This window comes from Sus scrofa, chromosome X, assembly GCF_054392235.1.
Source record: "Sus scrofa isolate SSC_HxYL_T2T_F1_AM1 chromosome X, Sscrofa_HxYL_maternal_Yorkshire_Landrace_v2.0, whole genome shotgun sequence".
Classification (NCBI taxonomy): domain Eukaryota; kingdom Metazoa; phylum Chordata; class Mammalia; order Artiodactyla; family Suidae; genus Sus; species Sus scrofa.
Window position 1 is genome coordinate 70,010,942 of NC_139401.1, and position 21,268 is coordinate 70,032,209.

At 38.8% G+C, this 21,268-nt stretch overlaps 2 protein-coding genes across 4 annotated transcripts in view; both read right to left on the reverse strand.

The window, feature by feature from the left end:
• RLIM (ring finger protein, LIM domain interacting) overlaps positions 1 to 21,268 on the reverse strand; it is a 194,702-nt gene that overhangs the window by 98,833 nt on the left and 74,601 nt on the right. The window lies entirely within an intron of this gene.
• NEXMIF (neurite extension and migration factor) overlaps positions 1 to 21,268 on the reverse strand; it is a 152,495-nt gene that overhangs the window by 24,131 nt on the left and 107,096 nt on the right. The window lies entirely within an intron of this gene.

Here is a 21,268-nt window from a genome sequence, read left to right on the forward strand (position 1 = left end):
AAGAGGTAGGAGGAGTGATTACATGATAAAAAGAACCACACAGACTGGAAGCTAACTGGTCCACAGGGACTCACCTACAGGAGTGAGAGTTCTGAGGCCCACATCAAACCTTCACGTGTGGGGATCTGGCACTGGGAGAAAGAGCCCCTGGAGCATCTGGCATTGAAGGCCAGTGGGGCTTGTGTTCAGGAGCTCCATGGGACTGGGGGAAATGGAGACCCCATTCCTGAAAGGTGCACACAGATGTTCACATGCACTGGATCCCAGGGCAAAGCAAAGGCTCCATAGGAATCTGGGTCAAAGCTCACTGCAGTTCTTGGAGGACCTCCTTGGAAAACAGGGATTAATGTGGCTTGATGTGAGGGAAGGAAATTGCAAACAAAGCTCTCTGGAATACTCAGCAGCATGCCTTTCTCTAGAGGTGGCCATTTTGGGAAAATCTGGCCCCACCCATCAGCCCTGAGAAGCCCCAGGCCAAACAACAATCCAGGTGGGATCACAGCCCCGCCCCTCAGTAAACAGGCTACCTAAACACCTCCCCAGGCACACAGCCACCTCTAAACCCATCCAGAGACAAAGTGCCACCCAACAGAGGGATTACAATCGGCTCCTCCTACCAGGGGGCAGGCATCAGCCCCTCCCATCAGGAAGCCTACACCAAGCCCCCATACTGACTTCAGCCACAGGTGGGCAGACATCAGAAGTAAGAGAGGCTGCAACTCTATTATCTGTAAAATGGTCACCACACCAAAAACCTATAAAATGAAAAGACAGAGAACTATAACACAGATGAGGGAGAAAGGAAAAAATCCCAGAAAAACAGCTAAGTGATGAGGAGATTCTCAGCCTCCAGGAAAAAGACTTCAGACTGTTGATGCTGAAGATGATGCAAGACATTGGAAATAAACTGGAGGCAAACATGGATAACTTATAGGAAACACAGAGCAAAGAGATACAAGATGCAAAACATAAACAAGAAGAGGGGCTAAATACAATAACTGAAATAAAGAATTCACTAGAAGCAGCTAACAGCAGAATACAGGAGGCAGAAGAACAAATACTTGAGGTGGGGGACAGATTAGTGGAAATTACGGATGCGGAACAGAAAAGAGAAGAAAGATTGAAAACAAATGAAGAGAGTCTCAGAGAACTCTGGGACAATGTTAAACACAGCAACATCCGTATTATAGGGGTGCCAGAAGGAGAAGAGAGAGAGAAGGGGACAGAAAAACTATTCCAAGAGATAATAGCCAAAAATTTCCCTAATATGGGAAAGGAACCACTCACTCAAATCCAGGAGGCACAACGAGTACCATATAAAATAAACCCAAGGAGGAACAACCCGAGACACATGTTAATCCAACTGACCAAAATTAAAGGCAAAAAAAAAAAAATATTGAGAGCAGCTATGGAAAAGAAACAAATAACATACAAGGGAACCCCAATAAGGTTATTGGCAGATTTTTCAGCAGAAACTCTGCAGACCAGAAGGGAGTGGCATGATATACTTAATGTGAGGAAAGGAAAAACCCTCCAACCAAGATTCCTTTACCCAGCAAGGCTCTCCTTCAGATTTGAAGGAGAAATCAAAACCTTCTCAGATAAGCAAAAGCTGAGAGAACTCAGCAACACTAAACCAGCCTTACAACAAATACTAAAGGCAGAAAAGAAAAGACAGCAGCAGGAAACAAAAATACCACAAATGACAAGGCTCACCAGTAAAGGTATATATACAGTAAAGATATGAAATCATCCATGCACAATTATGCCACCAAAATCAGAAATCATGAGAAGAGGTGGGTACAAATGCAGGACACTGGAGATGCACTTGCAATTAAGAGACCAACAACTTAAAACAATCTCATATGCATATAGGCTCTTATATCAAACTTCAGGGCAACTGCAAACCAAAACTCTACAATTGATACACAAATAAGAAAAATCAACTCAAATACAATACTAAAGATCGTCATCAAACCACAAGAGGAGAGAACAAGAGAAGAAGGGAAGAAAAAAGAGCAACAAAAACAAATCCAAAGCAATTAATAAAATGGCAATAAGAACATACATACCAATAATTACCTCAAATGTTAATGGACTAAACGCCCCAACCAAAAGACAGAGACTGGCTGAATGGATACAAAAACAAGACCCATATATATGCTGTCTTCAAGAGACCCACTTCACTTCTAGGGACCCACACAATTTGAAAGCGAGAGGATGGAAGAAAATATTCCATGCAAACATGAATCAAAAGAAGGCTGGAGTAGCAATACTCATATCAGACAAAATAGACCTTACAATGAAGAATATTTTAAGGGACAAAGAAGGTCACTACCTAATGATCAAAGGATCAGTTCAAGAAGATGATATAACAATTTTAAATATCTATGCACCCAACATAGGTTCACCACAATATATAAGACAACTGCTAACAACCTGGAAAGGACAAATCGACAATAACACAATCATAGTGGGGGACTTGAACACCCCACCTACAGAAATGGACAGATCATCCAGAGAGGAAATCAATAAGGAAACACAGGCCCTGAATGAAGCATTAGACCAGATGGACTTAATAGATATTCATAGGACCTTCCATCCAAAAGCAACAGAATACACATTCTTCTCAAGTGCACATGGAACATTCTCTAAGATTGATCATATCCTGGGCTACAAATCCAACCTCGGTAACTTTAAGAAAATTGAAATCATATCAAGCATCTTTTCCCACCACAATGCTATACGACTGGAAATCAACAACAACAAAAAAACTGCAAAAACTACAAACACATGGAGACGAAGCAACATGCTACTAAACAACCAATGGATCACTGAAGAAATCAAAGAGGAAATTAAAAAATACCTAGTGGCAAATGACAACAAAGATACGACACTCCAAAACCTATGGGATGCAGCAAAAGCCGTTCTAAGAGGAAAGTTTATAGCAATACAAGCCCACCTCAGGAAGCAAGAAAAAGCTCAATTAAACAAGCTAACTTTACATCTAAAGCAGCTCGAGAGAGAAGAACAGACAAGAGCTAAAGTTAGTAGAAGGAACGAAATCATAAAGATCAGAGCAGAAATCAATGAAATAGAAACAAATAAAACCATAGAAAAGATCAATGAAACGAAAAGCTGGTTCTTTGAAAAGATCAACAAAATTGATAAACTCCTAGCCAGACTTATCAAGAAAACAAGAGAGAGGACTCAAATCAATAAAATTAGAAATGAAAAAGGAGAAGTAACACCAGACACCACAGCAATACAAAGGATCATAAGAGACTACTGTATGCAATTATATGCCAATAAAATGGAAAACCTAGACGAAATGGACAAACTCTTAGCAAAGTACAATCTTCCAGGGCTAAACCAAGATGAAATAGAAAAGATGAATGAACCCATCACAAGAACTGAAGTTGAAACTGTGATTAAAAAACTTCCAACAAACAAAAGTCCAGGACCAGATGGCTTCACAGGCGAATTCTATCAAACATTTAGAGAAAAGCTAACACCTCTCCTTCCGAAACTATTTCAAAGAATTGCAGAGGAAGGGATACTCCCAAACTCATTCTATGAGGCCACTGTCACCCTGGTACCAAAACCAGACAAAGACTCCACAAAAAAAGAAAACTACAGGCCAATTTCACTGATGAACATCGATGCAAAAATCCTCAACAAAATACTAGCAAACCACATCCAAGAATATCTTAAAAGGATTGTACATCATGATCAAGTGTGACTTATCCCAGGGGTGCAAGGGTTCTTCAATATCCACAAGTCCATCAGTGTGATACACCACATTAACAAACCAAAGAATAAAAACCATTTGATCCTCTCAGTAGATGCAGAAAAAGCCTTTGACAAAATCCAACACCCATTTCTGATCAAAACCCTTCAGAACGTGGGCATAGAGGGAACCTACCTCAACATCATGAAGGCCATATATGACAAACCCACAGCAAACATCATTCTCAATGGTGAAAAGCTGAAAGAATTCCCGCTGAGATCAGGAACAAGACAAGGATGTCCGCTCTCGCCACTACTCTTCAACATAGTTCTGGAAGTCCTAGCCACAGCAATCAGAGAAGTAAAAGAGATAAAAGGAATCCAAATGGGAAAGGAAGAGGTAAAACTATCACTATTTGCAGATGACATGATACTATACCTGGAGAGTCCTAAAGACTCTGCCAGAAAACTGTTAGAGCTCATCCATGAATTTGGCAAAGTCGCAGGATACAAAATCAATACACAGAAATCAACAGCGTTTCTATATACTAACAATGAAAGATCAGAAAGAGAAATTAGGGAAGCAATCCCGTTTACCATCACATCCAAAAGTATAAAATACCTAGGAGTAAACCTACGTAAAGAAACAAAAGACCTGTACTCTGAAAACTACAAGCCACTGATGAAAGAAATCAAAGATGACACAAATAGATGGAAAGATATACCATGCTCGTGGATTGGAAGAGTTAATATTATCAAAATGACTATACTACCCAAGGCAATCTACAGATTCAATGCAATCCCTATCAAATGACCAAGGACATTTTTCACAGAACTTGAACAAAATATTTTAAAGTTTGTTTGGAAGTACAAAAGACCCAGAATAGCCAAAGACATCCTGAAAAAGAAAAATGGAGCTGGAGGAATCAGGCTCCCTGACTTCGGACTATACTACAAAGCAACAGTCGTCAAAACTGCATGGTACTGGCACAAAGACAGAACTATAGATCAGTGGAACAGGATAGAAAGCCCAGATTTAACCCCATGCACCTACAGCCAACTAATCTACGATGAAGGAGGCAAGAATATACAACGGAGAAAAGACAGCCTCTTCAATAAGTGGTGCTGGGAAAACTGGACAGCCACATGGAAAAGAAGGAAATGAGAACACTCCCTAACACCATACACAAAAATAAACTCCAAATGGATTAAAGACCTAGATATAAGACCACACACTATCAAACTCTTAGAGGAAAACCTAGGCCAAACACTCTCTGACATAAACGACAGCAACATCTTCTCAGATCCACCTATCAGAGTATTGACAATAAAAAGAAAAATAAACAAATGGGACCTACTCAAACTTCAAAGTTTCTGCACAGCAAAGGAAACCCTAAACAGAACAAAAAGACAACCCACAGAATGGTAGAAATTTTTTGCAAGTGAAACAACTGACATGGGATTCATCTCCAAAATTTATAAACACCTTCTGCAGCTCCATACCAAAAAAACAAACAACCCCATCAAAAAATGGGCAGAAGGTCTAAACCGACAATTCTCCAAAGAAGACATACAGATGGCCAAGAAACACGTGAAAAGATGTTCAACATCACTCATTATTAGAGAAATACAAATCAAAACCACGATGAGTTACCACCTCACACCAGCCAGAATGGCCATCATCCAAAAGTCTACAAACAACAAGTGCTGGAGAGGGTGTGGAGAAAAAGGAACCCTCGTACACTGTTGGTGGGATTGTAAATTGGTGCAACCACTGTGGAAAGCAGTATGGAGACTCCTCAGAAGACTAAACATAGAACTCCCATTTGATCCAGCAATCCCACTCCTGGGCATCTATCCAGAGAAAACCACGACTCGCAAAGACACATGTACTCCACTGTTCATTGCAGCACCATTTACAATAGCCAAGACTTGGAAACAACCTAAATGTCCATTGACAGAGGAGTGGATCCAGAAGAAGTGGTACATGTACACAATGGAATATTACTCAGCCATCAAAAAGAACGAAATACCAGCATTTTTTGCAACATGGATGGACCTAGAAACTATCATGCTAAGTGAAGTCAGCCATACAGTGAGACACCAACATCAAATGCTTTCACTGACATGTGGAATCTGAGAAAAGGACAGACTGAACTTCTTTGCAGAACAGATGCTGACTCACAGACATTGAAAATCTTATGGTCTCTGGAGGAGACAGTTTGGGGGGTGGGGGGATGTGCTTGGCTTATTTGATGGAAATCCTGTGAAAATGGGTTGCAATGATCATTATACAACTACAAAAAATAAACAGATAACACGGCTAGGAAAAAATAAAATAAAATAAAATAAGATAAAAATAAAATAAAATAAAATAAAAAATTTTCTAAAAAATAAATATGGAGGTATAATTTTTTTAGGTATAGAAAACATGCTTAAATGTGGGTCCATAAAAGTCTGAAAATATTAAGAATGAGAGAGACATCAAAAAAAAGATGATCACAGTAAAATGCTGAAAAACTGTCTCAAAAGTACAGTATGAATGTATGTCATCTTTTATGGTAAATATTATATAATTCAAAAGGAATGTACAAAAACTCATATAGGAAATGATATCATATAATGGATGGAGTATAACCACTTACTAGCTGGGTGTCTTCAGATAAGTTCCTTCTCCTCTCTGGTCCTAAGTTTTATTCACTATATAATAAGAGAGCTGAAGTAGATTATATCTAAGGGTAATTCTAGCTTTGAGCAACCTATAATTGATTTAATTTTTGTTTCTTCACTTAAAAATGGAAATTCCATTTATGAGGAAAAAATAACATATATGAAGCGTTATGATTAAGTTTTGTATGATACTGAGATGATCCTAAAATGTACACCTGATGGAACTCTTTACTTTCTTCCATCTCATGTTCCTTCCTGTATTCCTCTGATTTTTGTGTATTCCTACTCCAGTCCTACCAGAGGCAGCAAATACGATGTTGCTCCTAGTGACAGCGTTCTGTATCTTCCACCTGCCTTCATTTTTGGCAGCCACCTGTCTAAGGGAGGGGTCTTCTTTGCTGTTAAGACTCCTGGGCAGCAGCTATAGTGGCTGCATTTTTGTCCTAGCTCATTGGTTTAGCATTTGGATCTCCCTTCCTCTTCTTTCTCCCCCCACCTTCTTATCTGCATCATTCTTTGTGACATCACCCTAAAGAAATTTCCAAAAAAGGAAAGTGCATAGGATCCAAAGTCAATGAAAAAGCATTGGAAAATGCAATGTTTATATTAAAGCACTACACAAATGTCAGAAAACCTAATCTGCAATAAGACCTGAATTAGGGGTGGAGAGAAACAAGCAGAGGCATTCACGGGCTCAAGTCAGGAATAGCCAAACTTCCCACTAGCCTTAACTTATAAACTTTTAGACCACAGGTAGCTCGACTTTACTAACACATCTCAGAGTCCCTCTGCCTTTGAAAAAATTATTTATTTGCAAAATAATTTTATTTTTAGGACTTCTGCCTGCTCTCTTTCTCGAGTCCAAGGAACAAGTGTTAGAGAAGTCCAATCACTGTCAGATCAAGAATGGAGTATTTCTTTCCAAAAAGAGTCTCTCTCTTCTTGCCACCAGATTCATTATGGGCAGTATGATGGCACATTAAGCACAGAGAGACCAACCCGGAGCACCCATTGATGTGTACAAGATGATGAGTCCTTGGAAGGATTGACATTACTTATTTGTGACAGCATTTCCTCCAATAAAGATAATAGAGGAGTTCCCATCTTGGCGCAGCAGAAACAAATCCAACTGGGAACCATGAGGTTGCAGGTTTGATCCCTGGCCTCGCTCTGTGGGTTAAGGATCTGGCATTGACGTGAGCTGTGGTCTAGGTCACAGATGTGGCTTGGATCCTGCATTGCTGTGGCTGTGGCGTTGGCTGGCACTTGTAGCTCCGATTGGATCCCTAGCCCGGTAATCTCCATGTGTCGTGGGTGCCGCCCTAAAAAAAGAAAAAAAAAAAAGAAAGACTAATAGGAAGTTAGTAGCCCTCTGATTAGTGGACTTTTCTTTATAAGTTATATTTCACCTTATATGTAACTTGGTGCCATGGGGATATTTCCAAGGATGTTTTGTGTTACCAATTCACTATATGACATTAAGCAAATATTTCCCCTTTGTGGGACTTGGTTACCCCATATGTAAAATGGAGATTTGGGGATCTGACTATATTCCAAGATCCTTCTAGCCCTGTGGTTCAGTGATTATACTTCTTAAAATATTTTAATAAGATTTTAAATGCAATTAATAGGCTATATTAGTAGTAAGAAAAGAGATTAGAAACCATATGGAGAAAGTTATATCATAATTCAGTCAACAGTTATTGTACTTAAACATTAAATGTAACTCAGTGCTCCTGAGTTGTATAAACCCATTCTCACAAACTGCGGTGACCTGAGCCACTATAGTCAGATTCTTTACTCATTGCATCACAGCAGGAACTCCTATTTCTTATGTCATCCTAATTCCCAAAGCAAGAAACAAGAATATAAAGAAATAAATATCAAATTATCTACTGTATTTATTCAGAACTCCTAAGGAAACATAGATATATCTATCATTTCCTGAGAGAGAGCTATTTGTAGTAAGTAGACTAGAATCATATATAAATGGTTTCAAATAAATTGAAGACAATACATAACCAAATAGAAAACATCCGATGAGCAAAACTGATACTGTTAACCTGACCCAGTAATTTGGAATCAATCTAGGTCCTACTGGAATATTCTCATGAGATGATGAACTATCTTTTACAGCCAACTGGGGTTCTCAGTTTACCACTGGTAAAATCTCTGGCTTTTTTTTTTTTTTTTTTTTTTAGCTTTTCAGGGCCTCACGGCATATGGAGATTCCCAGGCCAGGGGTCAAATTGGAGCTACAACTGCCAGCCTACACCACAGCCACAGCAATGCAGGATCCAAGCCGTGTCTGCACCCTACACCACAGCTCACGGCAATGCCGGATCCCCAACCCACTGAGCCAGGCCAGGGATCAAACCTGCATCCTTATGAATACTAGTCAGATTTGTTTCCACTGAGCCACAAGGGGAACTCCTTGGCCTTTGTTTCTAATTTCAGAGATAGCTCTAAGGTTTTTACAGTATCTGTACTTGCAAGAGGGGTACATATCCTCCACCCTAAGCAGTGAAGAACAGCATAGTTCAATACTGATGAAGAGCTATGGATCTGGGGCTTGGTTGAGCACCCTACTTCCTTACCTCTTTTGACTATGTGGAAACCAGTACAAACAGCTGGTTGGAAGGCTGGGATGGCCATATAAGTGTGGACTTATGTTAACTACTTATACAACTATTAAATGCCTGTTTTATGCTAGACTATGCCATGAGAAAAACAGGAGTGAGAAACACAAGCTCAACTGCCAAGACAGTTATAGTCTAGGAGAGGTAGGAGTATACTTGGCATAGCAGGTTATCTCTCAGTGCAATAACTCTTAGATTGGCTCAGACATTTACTGCTAAATTTTTATTTTATTTTTTTATTTGTTTTTATTTTTTTCATTTTTTAAGAATTAAATTTTTATTTTGTCTTTTTGCTATTTCTTGGACCGCTCCCGCGGCATATGGACGTTCCCAGGCTAGGGGTCGAATCGGAGCTGTAGTGCCAGCCTAAGCCAGAGCCACAGCAATATGGAATCCGAGACGTGTCTGCAACCTACACCACAGCTCACGGCAACGCCGGATCCTTAACCCCCCTGAGCAAGGCCAGGGATTGAACCCGCAACCTCATGGTTCCTAGTCGGATTCGTTAACCACTGTGCCACAACGGGAACTCCAAGAATTTAAATTTTTTTTTAATTTCCCCGATACATTATTTTTTCTTCTACTGTACAGCATGGTGACCCAGTTACACATACATGTATACATTCTATTTTCTCACATTATCATGCTCCATCATAAGTGACTAGATGTCGTTCCCAGTGCTACACAGCAGGATCTCATTGCTAATCCATTCCAAAGGCAATAGACTTCATCTATTAACCCCAAGCTCCCAATTCATCCCACTCCCTCCCCCTCCCCCTTGGCAACCACAAGGCTGTTCTCCAAGTCCATGATTTTCTCTTCTGTGGAAAGGTTCGTTTGTGCCATATATTAGATTCCAGATATAAGTGATATATGGTATTTGTTTTTCTCTTTCTGACTTACTTCACTCGGTATGATTTTACTTTTATTTATTATTTATTTTTCTTTTTAGGGGCACACCTATGGCATATGGAAGCTCCTGGGCTAGAGGCTGAATCAGAGCTGCAGCTGCCGGCCTACACTACAGCCACAGCAACTCGGGATCTGAGCTGCATCTGCAACCTACACCACAGCTTGTGGCAGCACTGGATCTGTTACCCACTAAGCAAGGCCAGGGATCAAACTCGCATCCTCAAAGAGACAGCATCAGGTCCTTAACCCACTGAGCTACAAGGGGAACTCCTGATTTTACTTTTAAACTATTCTCCTAGCCTTGTCAATCTCCAGGATAGGCCTTCCAGATATTGGCTCAACTAGTATTTCTTTCGCCAAGGTGGGAAAAATCCCTCTGATCCATATACAAAAAGCCTAGAAAAATGGATCTGTCTTTGGTCACTCCATGAAGATAAGTGCAACTTCCCACTTGACTCTACACCTGCTCTTATGAGCTGCTGGGAAACCCTAGCAAGTGGTGAGACTACTGTTTCAGATTCTACTCATATACCTTTTACAGATATACTTGTAATAGAGTTTGACTGTCACTCTCAGACTGATAGGATAGGTTGGTAAATGCCTGAATCTTTTCACAACCAAAAGATCTGTCACTGCCAAAGGTCCCAGACAACTTTCTCCAGTAAGTGGACTCTATCAGCGTATCTCTTCATATAGCTATTTATATGTATAAAAAATACTTTAAAATGAGTTTGACCATCTAAAAAAGTTCTGTAAATTTGCTGCAGAAGTTTTATTTAACTCAGGAAAGAAAAATTCCAATAAGCCCACAAAAGCACCCAGCAACCCAATGCCATATATTCACAAGACTGTGCACCCTCTCCCATCAGAAGGATTTTTCTCATATTCCTTTAATTTTTTATACGGGACCAGGAATGGTCATCCAAGATAAGAAGGGAAATGATAGTGGTACAAGTGGAGAGACATCAGAAAAGAAGAAGGGTTGGGCCTAAGAATAGGTATGTTGCCATTCTGGTTGGAGTTCTGCAACAGCCTAGCAATCATCTATCATTATTATCTCTCTATTCTGGCCCCTGGCAATTCATTACTGTCATCCCTAGCCAAAGCAGCAAAAAAGCCTTCATAGTAGCAGAAACTCTGAAATAGCTTCCTGGGCTATTTTCTCCAGCACTCAGCTCAAGCAAATCCTGGCTGATGCCTAAAGCCATAAAGATGGCATTCTAAGGCACTGTGCTCATTAAAGCCTATATAGGAAACACTCTTTGCATGTGCAATTCCAAAGCATACATTTGCTGAACAGCAGCAGTCAGCTCTGTAGGACTCTTTCCTATTTCAGCAGCCAAGTCCACAGCAGGGATGAACCCTCAGGGCCAGGCTTCTGGAGGTTCACCTACTGTTGGGAAAAGCAAGTCCTGGAGAAGGCAAGGATAAGCGCTATTCTTTCCTACTGATCCCGGATTTCTAAGATTCCTTTGCTATCTTCTCATCTACAGGTAATACCAAGTGTTTCTTAGAAGGAATGCTGTCTGCAACTACAGCATCTGTTATCTTTTCTATGCCAGTATCTGGGCTCACTTGCAATTTCTAACCTGCTCTGTCCAATACAGTAGCCACTAGTCACATGTAGTTATCAAAATCTAAATCTCAATTAATTAAAATTAAATAAAATTTCAGTCCCTTAGCCATACTAGTCATATTTCAAGTGCTAGACAATCATATGCGGCTAGTGGTTACCATATTAGACAGCACAGATACAGAATATTTTCATTATCAAAGAAAATTCTACTAGATAGTACTGTTATTCTTACTCCCCAATCATCTAGTCACCTTCTCTATTTCTAGCATTTTATTTATCATATTGTCCTTACACACTGAAGGTTGATGTCATCATATTCCTCAATTGATCCGTAATCAAAGTAAAGCTTTTTTTCTTGCCATTATTCATTTATTCATATACTCTTTCATAGGTAATCATTCTAATGTGGTAAATTCCAGAGTCTCCTGGTGGCTTATCAGGTTAAGGATCCGGCATTGTCAGTGCTATGGCATGGGTTCGATCCCTGGCTCAGGAACTTACACATGCCATGGGTGTGGCCAAAAAAAAGACCTCTAATGTGGTAAATGTCTATCTTTGTATGCATTCTTTTAAAAGGTAGAATGCCTTATGTGTATATTTTTAAATTTATGAAAATAACATGTTATATATCTCATTATTTAATTATTATTATATGAATCATGCACTTAAGACCCATTCATACTTCTATATCTAATCTGTTGTTTTTTTTCTGTTGCATAGTGCTCTATGCACATTTTACCTATTTGCTCTCATTATAACTATAATGACCCAGGGATGCCTGGCTTAACACTTTATAGAACTCTTGGCAGAAATTCCTGGCTTCACAGAAAATCTTCAAAGAAAATCATAACCAAAAGTACTTGTAATTTGGTAAGTGACCTCACTTTTAATTGTGGGTATCTTCACTCCTTGGAATATGCTCTTGTCCTAGTCTTCAGTATTCTAAGTTAACTGGTATTCCTTTTTGCCTGTTATTGGTCATTATCTATTTTTAGCTTGGCTCTGGTCTTATATGAGGTTTCTTCCCTATTCTTAATTCCAAATAATGGTTTTCCATTGGTCTTTGGCTCTTATTACTGTACTCAGGTTATCAGTGTATGAAGTACCTTATCTTTTCTGCTTTTTTCTGACTTCCTCTAGCACCTTTGCTTTGCTTTGCTGCCACTCAAGGTTCAGTTTAGTGGGTAGTTTCCTGGCTAAAGTTTTCTTGAGCAGTGGGGTTTAGAAACCTAATGGAGGCAGGATTGCTGCACTGATAGCCAAAGACATTCAGGCCTATTGGGAGGTTTCATGTTCTCTGTTAGCTTGACACACCAGGGAAATAACCTTTTAATCCAGTGCAGCATACTTCATTTATTGCAGTGTTATCCAGTTCTAAAATGTTATGAAAAACACCCCCAGAGAGACTTAAGATTTCAAAAACATCCTGAGTTTTAATTCAACTACTCTAGAAGGCTAAAACTGGAGAAGATGACCTTTTAGGCACTTCATATGCCAGGCACTGTTAGGCCAGATAATGTCATGCCAAATTAGAGTGTGTGTCTCCTGGGAAGGGAGGAGGGTTGTTGGGAAGGAGAGGTTGAGGGTATGTGTTTTAATTAAAATCATCTGTCAGTGCTAATGACCTAGCATTTAAAAATCATTAATCTATGGAGATACAAAGAAGGAATTGAACATGGGATACTTGATGTCATTACAGTGGCAGAAAGGGAACAAATATATATTCTAATCATCTTTGATAAAGGATATAGACAAATTATAAATAATTTAAAGGAAAAAGTTCAGAACAAGGGAACCCAAAACTGATGGAAGAAAATTCAATGTGTTTTCTGTCTTCAAATACCTGAAGAGCTATCTCAAAAAAGTGAAACTAAATCCACGATGAGGAGTAACTGGAGGGAGGAAAATTGTAGCTCAACATATGGATCAAGAGAGATGTCAAGATGAAATGGGTGCTGAGGGAGGGGCATAGGGAAAAAAAGTGAGCTCACTAGCTATATTAAAGCAGAGGCTGGGCAAAAATTCAGCAACATTGAAGAACAGATTTGAGCATTGGATGGAGAAGCTGGACTAGATTACTTTATAATTAATTATGACAGCAAAAAAAATCATTTGTACAATCTGAAACAAATTCTATGAGGTTTAAAAAAGATATGAGAGAAAATACAGCAAAGTCAAAAAAATTGAGTCCTACTCAAGCTACCCAGCCATGCATGTGAGAAAAGGAATAACAGAGGACATTCCCACACTCTTGACACCAAGTTCCACCTTGGGTGTGGGACCATAAAACAAGTCTGTCCATGGACTCAAGACATGTTAAGTCAAGTTTTTAAAAATGACAGAGAGACTCAGAAACAAGGGGCTTTGGGCACTGGAGGAATGCTATTTAAAAATCAAACCTTAAAAACCAATCGATAGTTTTTTTCTCAGCCAAGTTATAACAGTTTTTCCAAAGCAAATAAGACACATGAAAATTGGCCTAGGTAGATGAGGGTACTTGCCTTCACTACATTGGCACTATCTTCCCTCCCAACCTAAAATAAGTGTTTTCTCCAGGAAAGCTTTGCCACATTTCTCCAGGGCTCTGCCCAGAGTTTGAAAGCCCAACGACATGACACTCCACTTGGCTGGATTTTATTGCTTGCTGTACTCTTCAGTTTCCCTTCTAGCCCAGACTCAGTTACAATCAAGGTTTGCAGAAGGCAGACAACATGCAGTGAACCTGCCACAGTGCCAATTAAGCACAAACATACCGTGAAAAATAAAATGAAAATCAAATGCTGACACTATGAAGAGAAACTAGCAGTTTCTTTAGAAATGGTGAATAAGGCAGAGAGAAGAAAAAAACACAAACTTGCTCTTAGCCTAGCAATGCAGCTCCAATCCTGTTATATAGTATTCCATTATCTCCCATATCTGCATATTCTATGTTTATCAAATTTTTTATGCTTTAGCATATTTATAATAAAAATGTCTTTATTCTGATTTCATGAATTTTATTTAGTGGCACATGGCTCCTCTAAGTTTCCAAGACAACATATGTACTTTACCCCAGCCACCCAGTAAACCATGACGATTCACAATCTTCAGGTCTCATTTCTGTGTTAACAGGACAAGAGACACTTTATGGCCTAGGGAATGGCTCCAGCATTATGGCTAGCATCAAAATTGGTTAGTTTGAAATCCTTGATTATACAGACCAGATTTATTTCAATAAATACGAGCTGTGGAGTCAAAGATCTCAAATCAACCTTAGGGCTATAGTCCAAAAGTAGTTACAAGTTACTGTTGTATGTCCCCTCAGTGCCTAGTACAGGGCTTAATAAATATCAGTTTCATTTATTTTTCTCCCCTTTCTCTCTATACCTACTTCAGTTCAAGAGGCAAGTGGTAAATAATGTAATAATATTAGTGGTAATGGTAATAATAGCTAATATTTAATTAGTACTATCTTCCTTTGAAGATGAATAGAAGCAGGGATGGGGAAAAATGAATTAACCAATATTGAATGAATTTAGTAGGCTGACTTCTAGTCCCAGCCCTGCCACTTAGGTAGCTATGTGATGCTGGGGACATCATTTAAACCCTCCAAGCTCCAGTTTCCTTATCTGTCAAACAAAGTACAAGTTGCCCCCACTATGGGGTTGTGGGATGTAAATCCTATAAAATTGGATTGTGATGATCACTGTACAACTATAAATGTAATAAATTCATTGAGTAATTAAAAAATAAATAAAAGTAGAACATACTTGGGAAACTTTCATAAGCCAAAATGGCATAAAGTGAAGAAGCAATTAGATACATCTCACTAATGGATACACAAAATAAATCAAGATAAAGCACAGATGCTTACAGACACAGTTCAAAGCTATAGTTGCTTAATGCTGACATGCTGAGTGTTATTCGGAAAGGAGCTTGCTGGTGCCACTCTCACTGACTTAGGTACACTCTGCCTCTTAAAACAGCTGGTTGCAAACAAATGTTGAGCACAATTTTCACTTTTTTTTTTTTGTAAAAATGAAAATCCTTTTCAGATTTACTTTGGTTAGTGAAAACAGGTACTAATGTAGGTCTTTCATAAAAGTGATGAAAAACAAGCTTTCAAAGAGTGAGGGATAAATTAACCCCCACAAACCCCAAGTGTAATAATTACCTCATAGGGTTACTGTGAGAGTTAACTAGTTTGTGACTATATATAAAATAGTACAGCACATGGTTCATAGTGGGTCCTCAAAAGTAGTAGTTCTCATCTTCTTCTCTCTCCCTCATCCCAGAGTACCATTTAAAAAATTCCTGGCAGGAAGCTCCTTTTTAGAAATAATTTTTTTGGAGTATAGTTAACTTACTGTATTAGTTTCTATATATATATATCCATTCTTTTTTCCCATATAGGTTATTACAGAACATTGAGTAGATTCCCCTGTCCTGGCAGGAAACTCTTAAATTGGGAGGTGGAATCCCAAGGATCTTGTGGATAATTCAAGGCAGGGGGCACAAAAGCAACTCGGCAGGTTTGAAGCAACTCAATAGGTTAGAAGAGGAGAACTACTTGAATGGGGCAGTCTGGTCCTTCTTTCATCTTTCCTGCTGATCTCTAAGATATTTTCTGGTACTAAAAGCAATGGGAGTGATAAAGTTCTTACAATCTATTTGGTGCCTGCAAAGTATTGCTGAGTGGAGAAGGGGCTATAAAATGTGATGGGACATGGTTTAAGATAAATTTAAAAACTTTGCCCTCTGCCATACAGCTGAGCTCCCACATGGCTGCAGACTGCATAGTTTTACATGGCCTTAGTACAATCCTACTTTTTACCCCCCCTACTTTCAGGCCCCTCCTCAATAGCGCTATCCTGTTATCTTGCCTTTCCCCCACATCTTGACAAGTTTATGATGTCAATATCGAAACAGACTGATGTTGAATCCAGAATCCATTTGGGTTTTTAGGTGTGGGGGAGAGGTACCAGTGGTTTCTGCCCCCAGAAAGTTTATGGCAAATGTCTCTGTTACTTTTCCCTTCTAGCCCCTCCTTGGGGAAAGAAAAAAAAAAAAAACAAAAAAAAACCTCTATCTCCACTATCTGCTCTGTTGAACTGGTTTTACTCAGTGACAGTTTCTATCTTGCTTATTGCCTCACTCAGCTATGCAACAAGGAGGAACGAAGCTTTGATGTAGAATCCCTAGAGTCATCTGTTCCCTGCAGATATGAAAGAAACAGGACTTTCTGGGAAAAAACAACACGTCATTAAAGCTTCCATTCCAAAGTGAAATGAACTCCTTAGCTCATCAGGTATCCACTACCTCATGTTTTCCAAATGCTAATCCAACTTCTTATTCAGATTTTTAAAATGCAGTTAGTTCTTGGGAGGATGGCTGGGATGTGTGTGGTGGGGGAGGGGAGCAGGGGAAATCAAGCTTCAATTAAAGTTTTTAGCCAGAAAAAAACAAATCAGATGGTGATGAAATCCCAGGATAAAACATAGATTAAAGCCTGTGCTTTCTAAATCTGTTACTCAACTAAACACAGCTGTTAAAGATGATGTCTTTGCTGTGCATGTATACCTATAATAATGCTGTCATTAGTATTCAGATGTGGTGCTGGAAACCCTCCCTATCCCTAAGATATGCACTCAGAAGGACTTTCTCCAGGAGTGAGAGGTACTACACTGATCCATCCACAGGCTCACCTGGTTACCCTATGTCCACAGTATGGGAAAGGAAGGAAAATAACACTTATTGAGTAATATTCTACAAAGAACTTAAATACATTTATTATTTTAATTCAAACAACAATTTTATGAGATATATTTTATCATCTCCTTAATAGATAAGAAAACAGACTCAGAAAAAAAGTTAAGTAACTCTTTCAGGCCCATCTATGTAGCGGAGGGGAATCAGGATTCAAACCTAGCACTGAGTTACTCCAAAGCTCATGGTCCTGCCACTCATCACAGGCTTTTGAGATGCCTGGGCTGAGGGCCAGAGTTCAATCTTTGGTGGGACCATAAAAATGAACTGACTCGCCCCAAGATTGATAGGGCAACTTCAATTCAGTAACATGCTGCTCTAAACAATCCAGTTGAACTCTTTATATATAAAACTTCTCTTGAAAGAAAAGGAGAGAAGAGGTTACAGTAGGTTCCCAATCTGAAAAACATCTGAAATTTGGAGCTAGCAGTTATTTGAGGTATTTTTTTTCAAGTCAAACTTACCAAAAGACCCCCAACACAATAGTGTTTTAGCCAAGAACAGACTTTTGCACAGCTAAGAAAGCCATATATATTATTTTTCCATGGCCAGTCCTAATTAAACTTAAGGAATTAAGTGAATATGGTATCAGGCATATAGAGGGCTTGACAGTTTAGTAGAACTATCATATTCATCCTGGCACTTGAAAATTATCGCCTGTGAGTCAGGAAAATAAGTACCATCATCTCTGTTTATAGATGAGAAAACTAAGGATCAGAGAAGTAATAACATAAAGTTGTTGAAATTGGGCTGAGTGGGCCCCAAAGTCATGAATAGTATCTTTTCTTCAGTACATTTTTAAGTAGGGGAGTGTCATGATTGAAGAGGTATTTTAATACTAGTCGACTATGGATGAATCATGAGAATCAGAATGGTAGCCAAGAGGAATGCTGGACTAGAAGTCAGGGGTTCTGGGTTCTAGTCATGGTTTTATCACCTTTATTTTTAATCTGTGAGCTTGTAAAATGAAGATGAATATCCCTACCATTTCTACTTACCAGGGCTGTTGAGGACTCAAATGAGAGAAATAATGGATATAAGTATGCTTAATAGGTCATCAGATACCTTTAAAGAAATCAGACCCTCAGTGACTAGAGGAGTTATAGTCAGTTTTTAATAAATACTCTGAGGATCATTCATTCTGTTGTCACTTATGGTACATAAGTACACTGTCATGCCAACCTAAAACATTCTTAGTGAAGAAATAAGACAATAGCTCACCTGAAAATGTGTTCCAAAGCTTTTGGATACTTTAGGTACTTTTTTCTTGAAGTATAGTTGATTTAGAATAGTATAGTAGTTTCAAATATATAGCACAGTGATTCAATATTTTTACAGATTATACTCCATTATAGGTTATTACAAGATAATGGCTATAATTCCCTGTCCTATACAGTATATCTTTGTTGCTTACCTATTTTATACACAGTATTTTGTATCTCTTATGCATCTCTTAATCCCATACCCCTAATTTGTCCCTCATCCCTTCCATCTCCCCTTTAGTAACTACTAGTTTGTTTTCTTTTCTTTTCTTTTGGTCTTTTTAGGGCCGCACTCACGGCATATGGAGGTTCCCAGGCTAGGGGTCTAATTGGAGCTACAGCTGCCAGCCTACACCACAGCCACAGCAACGCCAGATCCAAGCCACGTCTGTGATCTATACCACAGCTCATGGCAATGCCAGATCCTTAACCCTGGATCCTTAACCTACTGAGAGAGGCCAGAGATTGAACCTGCAACCTCATGGTTCCTAGGTGGATTCATTTCCGCTGCGCCACGACAGGAACTCTACCACCAGTTTGTTTTCTGTATCTATGAGTCTGTTTCTGTATGCTATATACGTTAGCTTGTATTTTTTTATATTCCAAATATAAGTGATATCATATAGTGATATGATACTATATGTATCAGAATGATATGATACATGTCAAAAACAAGTGATACGATATAGTGATATCATTTGTTTTGCTCTCTGACATTTCATTTCTTCCAAGTCATTTATGTTGCTGCAAATGGCAAAATTCAGTCCTTTTTAAGGGCCGAGTAGTATTCCACTGCATGTAAATGTGTATATGCATATATATATATATATGCATATATATATATATATATATGTATGTATCACACATCTTCTTTATCCATTCATCTATCTATGAACACTTAAGTTGCTTCCATGTCTTTACTATCGTAAATAGTGCTGCTATGAATATTAGGGTGCACATATCTTTCAAATTAGAAGTTTCTATAGATATATGCCAAGGAGTGGATTGCAGGATCGTATGCTAACTCTATTTTCAGTTTTTTGAAGAACCTCCATACCATTCTCTGTAGTGGCTGCACCAATTTACATTCCTGCCAACAGTGTACAAGGGTTCTATTTTCTCCACACCCTCTCCATTATTTGTTATTTCTGTTCTTTCTGATGACAGTCATTCTAACAATTGTAAAGTGGTACCTCATTGTAGTTTTGAATTAGGTAATTTTCTTGAATTAGTTAAGAATGAGATGAATGGGATTAAATTGCTGACTCTGCCCTTATCTGGGTACCTCTTTACCTACCTGAGTTTCCTCAGAACTCACTAGGACTTAAAGGAAGCAGCCTCATTTAAAGGCCAAGATACATGTAAGAAGGGAGGAATAGGGAGCATATGACTCACAGAAGGGAGAGGTACAGCATAATGCTTCCTAACATCTGCCATCATGGGGTGCAGGATGAAGAAAAAGAAAATCTGCACACTCACATTTTAATATTTCCCCAGTGCCAGAGACAGTTTAATTAGCTCTCATAATATACCTAGATACAAATCTTATTATATACTTAGACCAAATAAGTTCACCATTAGGCTTGCTTATGGACTATAGACAAACAGTAGCATCTTGACACCTATGACAAGACTTCTAGGAGGAAAAAGGAAATTGTTATATCAACCCAGTTTTTTTTCAGCCATGCCCATGGCATGTGGAAGTTCCTGGGCCAGTGGTCAAACCTGTGCAACAGCTGTGACCCAAGCCACTGCAGTGACAATGATGGATCCTTAATTCGCTGAGTCACACAGGAATTCCATAACTCATGTTTTCTTTATTCTTTTCTTCTTGCCACATCCCTTACTAGCCCTTTTTCACTTCCACTCCAAATGTTTTCCCAATTTTCTTGTTTCAACCAGTTTTGTGCTATCATTCACCCCTTCTGCTCAGAAAATGTTCAAAAATATTTATAACAGTTCTGAAATAATTGTACCACCCTCAGATAGGGTAATCTCATCCCCACTCTACCCCACAATTTGTTTGAATGGGTGTTTTTTGCCAGGATGCTGGTCCTTGAGAAGGTGAAAGCCAGTATTATAAAGACAGTGTCTGAAATGTGATCAAGTAATTAACAATTCAGAACTCCCACTGATAGTATCTAATAAAAGGCACCTTGCCATTTGCAAATACATCGCAGAATCAGTTTAGAGCCTGTCATTTTGTTCATGCCTTTTTCATTACTGAGCTCACTCTGACAGAGAGGTATTCTTGGGTTCTTAGAATATGAAAAATTGAGACAAAGGAGCTAGAGTTTTCCATTCAATAGGTATACGGAGTTGAAAATTTTTCCAGTGGGTTAACATGAAAAAGTCTCTTGCTATTTTTTACCTCTGCCCCCAGCTAAATATACTAGGGCTCAATCCTGTCACCTCAGGGTGGCAACTCTAGCTGCTGACACTAAAATCTCTGCAGTTACCCAGTTGTCACCAAGAAGCTTTGGAGTGATAAGTTGATACTGCGATTTGACTTCATTTCAATGGAGTAGCCACCATAGGCTCAGCATTATATTACCTGTGAAATTACTATGGAGAATTACGTGGTACCTTAGAGCCAGTGATTTCCAAATATTTAATTACAGCTACATGATTTTTTGATATTTTTCTGTAGATTTATTTATACTGAAATTTTGTTTATTTATTTATTTACATACCTGCTTAATTATTTACTTAACCAGACAGTAATCAAGGATAAG